The sequence below is a fragment of the Schistocerca cancellata genome, unplaced genomic scaffold (genome assembly GCF_023864275.1).
Source record: "Schistocerca cancellata isolate TAMUIC-IGC-003103 unplaced genomic scaffold, iqSchCanc2.1 HiC_scaffold_111, whole genome shotgun sequence".
In the NCBI taxonomy this organism is placed as follows: domain Eukaryota; kingdom Metazoa; phylum Arthropoda; class Insecta; order Orthoptera; family Acrididae; genus Schistocerca; species Schistocerca cancellata.
Genome location: NW_026046165.1, coordinates 1 through 5000, shown reverse-complemented (window position 1 = coordinate 5000; position 5000 = coordinate 1). Strand labels below are relative to the sequence as shown.

Genomic DNA, 5000 nt, shown 5'->3' with positions numbered 1-5000 from the left:
GCATGGCTTAATCTTTGAGACAAGCATATGACTACTGGCAGGATCAACCAGGGAGCTGCGTCAACTAGAGCTGAGCAGCCGGCCGCCCGGGAGTGTGTCCCAGGGGCCCGCGCGAACACGCAAGCGTCCGCTCAATTATTCTGCAAACAGGAGGAGGCTGAGCTCCCCTGCACAATACACCTCGAAACCCTCTCAGGTCCCGGCGGCGCGCAGCGCCGTCCTAAGTACTTGGTCGGGTTCGAGAGAGGCGCAATCGCCCGGAGTTAGGCGAGTAGACGCTTTAGGTGCGACCACCCGTGCTCCCAACTGAGCTTGCCGCTGCCGACAGAGGCCCGGGAGCGTGCTGTCGTGGCATTGCCGGCGGGAGACAACACGCGCCACCTACGGTGACCGGCAGCTCCAACGCCAGCGCCACAGAAGGGCAAAGGCCCCACGTGGGTGCCGAAGCGAACTCTCCCAGCACAGCGCACGTGCCAACACGTCTGCACAACTGCGATACAAACCACCAGCGAGAACCGCTGGGGCGACCGAGCAGCAGACGGCGTCGCGGCGCCGAGTGCCGGGCGGCGGCGCATCCTCAACGCACACAGTCCTCAATCGGACCAGCACACTGCAGATGTCCACCGCGCTTCGCACCGGGCCGGCGAGGACCCACTTTGGCTGCACGGCGCCGCGCGCAGGGTGCCCCGGCGCGCAGCTGCGCCGCCTGCCGCGTCCGTCGGCCGGCGCGCCTGCCACTGGGCGCGCCCCCACCAGCCGGCTGTAGCGCGTGCGCCCACGCACCGCGCGGCCAGCACGCCGGGCGGCCCCCCCTCACCGGCCGGGGACAGTCCCACCCACCCACAGCCGCGTATCGCTTCACACCCAGATTCACATTCACGTTCGTTGGTATGGTGGGGACCGCTTCGTAGCTGTACCGATCGTTGCCCTCACAGATGTACCTCCAGCAAGGACAACCGCACCACAACGGGTTACCAGTTGTTCATTTGCGTAACGTCACCAGTAAACGTACACGTCCATCCCCGTTTGCAAAGTCAACTATTATTGCATGCCTGCCTGTCAGGTGTCAAGACACACTACATCCGCTCACATCCACGCAACAAAATGTGCCCGACTAGAGGGCACGTGGAAGGTGCCCCCGTACGTATGCGATGTCCATTGCGCGACCAACTGTCAACCGGCCTCTGTAGCATGTCGCAGATGTGGAACGCGGGGCACCGTGCTATCACATTGTGTGAGAAGAGACTACTACGTCTGCATACACGCGCCACTACATGAACAGACGGCTCATGCTGATCGCCATCCACTGCGTCCATTACTCCCACACGTCTCTATGGCGTACCACACTGCAATGCAGCTGTTATGGGGAGATGACACGTAGCTGTGTACACAACATTCTGAGCGGGTTGCGGTTGGACAATACATTAATGTAACGTGTCATATGCCAATTACAGAGCAGGGTAAGGCACAACTTGGGTTAGGTTAAGGCACAACTTGGGTTAGGTTAAGGCACAACTTGGGTTAGGTTAAGGCACAACTTGGGTTAGGTTAAGGCACAACTTGGGTTAGGTTAAGGCACAACTTGGGTTAGGTTAAGGCACAACTTGGGTTAGGTTAAGGCACAACTTGGGTTAGGTTAAGGCACAACTTGGGTTAGGTTAAGGCACAACTTGGGTTAGGTTAAGGCACAACTTGGGTTAGGTTAAGGCACAACTTGGGTTAGGTTAAGGCACAACTTGGGTTAGGTTAAGGCACAACGTGGGTTAGGTTAAGGCACAACGTGGGTTAGGTTAAGGCACAACGTGGGTTAGGTTAAGGCACAACGTGGGTTAGGTTAAGGCACAACGTGGGTTAGGTTAAGGCACAATGTGGGTTAGGTTAAGGCACAATGTGGGTTAGGTTAAGGCACAATGTGGGGGTAGATTGCGGTACAAATTGCATTACATTGCGGTGCAAATTGCATTACATTGCGGTGCAAATTGCATTACATTGCGGTGCAAATTGAGTTACATTGCGGTGCAAATTGAGTTACATTGCGGTGCAAATTGAGTTACATTGCGGTGCAAATTGAGTTACATTGCGGTGCAAATTGAGTTACATTGCGGTGCAAATTGAGTTACATTGCGGTGCAAATTGAGTTACATTGCGGTGCAAATTGAGTTACATTGCGGTGCAAATTGCGTTACATTGCGGTGCAAATTGCGTTACATTGCGGTGCAAATTGCGTTACATTGCGGTGCAAATTGCGTTACATTGCGGTGCAAATTGCGTTACATTGCGGTGCAAATTGCGTTACATTGCGGTGCAAATTGCGTTACATTGCGGTGCAAATTGCGTTACATTGCGGTGCAAATTGCGTTACATTGCGGTGCAAATTGCGTTACATTGCGGTGCAAATTGAGGTAGGTTAAGGTGCAACACAGGTTAGGTTAAGGTGCAACATAGGTTAGGTTAAGGTGCAAGATGGGTTAGGTTAAGGTGCAAGATGGGTTAGGTTAAGGTGCAAGATGGGTTAGGTTAAGGTGCAAGATGGGTTAGGTTAAGGTGCAAGATGGGTTAGGTTAAGGTGCAAGATGGGTTAGGTTAAGGTGACATAGGTTAGGTTAAGGTGACATAGGTTAGGTTAAGGTGACATAGGTTAGGTTAAGGTGACATAGGTTAGGTTAAGGTGACATAGGTTAGGTTAAGGTGACATAGGTTAGGTTAAGGTGACATAGGTTAGGTTAAGGTGACATAGGTTAGGTTAAGGTACAAACTGGGTTGTGTTATGGTACACATTGCGTTGTAGTACAGTACACGTTAGGTTTGGGTACGGTACACAATGTGGTATGGGATGGCGTGTTGTGGGGGGGAGGGGGGGGGGGAGGTTCGTTGATATCGACCGTAGGACGTGGATGCCCGAGGCAGCGTCAGTGTGTCAAAGGAGTTATGTCACGTCGGGATGCGCTTTTCGCCAGTGAGAGGGGGCGAGCCGTGTCTGTGGTTGCGGCAGACCTGTGTGTTTCATTCCTGCCAGTGTGTTTGTGCTGTAAGACGAGGCAGTGTGGTGGTGATGGGTGCACCCCTGTGTAGGACATGTGTGGGTGTTGGTGGCTTCTCTGAGCAATTGTGGTTGTCGGACGAGTGGGGTATTCTGTTTTATGATTGGACCTCCCGGTCTGGTTATCATAGCGTAGTTGGTGTACTGTGGCGGATAGGATGCACCGGACGTTGGTCCATGCTGGTGCTTAGTAGTTGTATCTGTGTCTGTTACAGGCAGAGAGTAGTGTGTGATAGAGTGTGTGGCTGACGTGTGGTTCATTTTGTGTGTACGGACGTTCAGCATGTATAGGGGCATTTGCGTATATAATCTATCATAATCTATCTATGTGGGCCTGCATAGTTTACTGAGCAGTGCTGTGAGGTGACTGAACTACGAGTGACGTACTGATTTACAGCGGAATGATTGCCTTGTACCAAAGATGGAGTATCGGCTCTACGACAGCGTTGGCACCGCAGGAAATGGTCTCGTAAAACGGCCCTCCCACCGTCATCGTTGTGAGGGGTAGGGACCGCCTATATTCTGAGAGGAGCCCTGTTTGCCACTGGGCGTGGGGTCTCGCATCCTGCGGTTCAGTGCCCCCAGGGAAGCGCGCGGAGGTGGTGCTGCTGCTGCTGCTGCTGCTGTAGCAAGCGAGCTACTTACAGCATGTATAGGGACAGCGGGAATATGGCATATTCGATATAACTCTTCATGAAACGCAAGATATAGGGGCGGATTGCACGTTACGAGTGCGGGAAGAGTCCGCCGTTCATCCGCTGGAGTTGCGATTTGGGCGGTTGGGGTGGGGCACGTGCGGGTGCGGGTGGAGCGATTGTCGGTCGACGACTTCGTGCGACGCAGGCACAGGCGTTGGGGCTCCTGTGGTGGGCAGATGATGCAGGGTTTGTGGGTGGCGTCGGAAAATGGGCACTGTGGGACCTAGCGATGTCGTAGTCGGCGTGGCGTCTCATAGATGGCGGTATCATCGGTGCAGCAGGTCATGTTGCGGGGGACCTGCAGGTGGCGGTATTTTTGTTTGTGGTGCGCTCGACATGGTGGACGTAGTGTCGTCCGATTCGCGTAGATGGAGCTATTGCATGTGGTTTCGTCACATTGTCATAGATGGCGGTGCCGTGTTTTGGAGGTATGGTTGGCGTAGTTTCGTTGGATTCCTGTAGATGGAGGTGTCGTTTCTGGGCCGGATGGCAATGTAGTTTGGTCACATTCCCAAAGATGGCTGTGTTGTGCCTGTGGGCGGCATTGTCAACATCATGCGGTATGGTCTGTTTATTGTGGACGTTGATGGCGTCGGGACCAGAGGGCGCGCGCGAACCGTTGACCACGCGTTATTCACGCAAGCATACTTCGTACTATTTTCCCACCCTCCTATTACTCGTTGCAGATACATGGAAATAATAAACGCCCTCAACGAAATGATGTTCACCTCTGTTGCATCTGTCCACAGGGACAGAACAATTGACGACGTCACAAAACAACAATAATAATTCACTGAGGCACCCCTACAGACTTATCACCACACACACTAACCGCCCCGGGGACTTGCCAACGACACACCCTATCCCAAGTCTATTTTCTTGCGGAGCATCATGTCTTATTATATTTTATTTCACATCCATAGATTAGAGGTATTGTAGGTCACCGTACTGCGGTGGACGCTATGTTACCACACGGCGCTGGGGCCGGCGAAAACTCACCGTCGCCTGCCGGGCACCGCGACCGCCGCACGGCACCCACCCGACGCCGCCGCCTCCACGCGACGCTCCCACCGGTGGGCCGACACCGCCCGTCTGGCGCCCATCACCGGCTGACAAAGCGCTACGCTGTAGCGCGGCGGACCACACCGCGCCCGGCCGCCGCCGCCGCCTGCCCCGCGCGCACGGAGGCGGCACCCATCGCAGCGCCCACGCCAGCGGCAAGGGGCCCGCAAACCGATACGCCTCAGTCCGCCGCACCCAAC

At 54.8% G+C, this 5000-nt stretch overlaps 1 non-coding gene across 1 annotated transcript in view; it reads right to left on the bottom strand.

Moving 5' to 3' along the window:
* LOC126112019 (small subunit ribosomal RNA) overlaps positions 1-54 on the bottom strand; it is a 1909-nt gene extending 1855 nt beyond the window's left edge. The window contains exon 1 of the ribosomal RNA XR_007524242.1: positions 1-54. This exon is cut by the window's left edge and continues 1855 nt beyond it. This is a non-coding gene — a ribosomal RNA (small subunit ribosomal RNA).
* Positions 55-5000: the final 4946 nt, after the last annotated feature.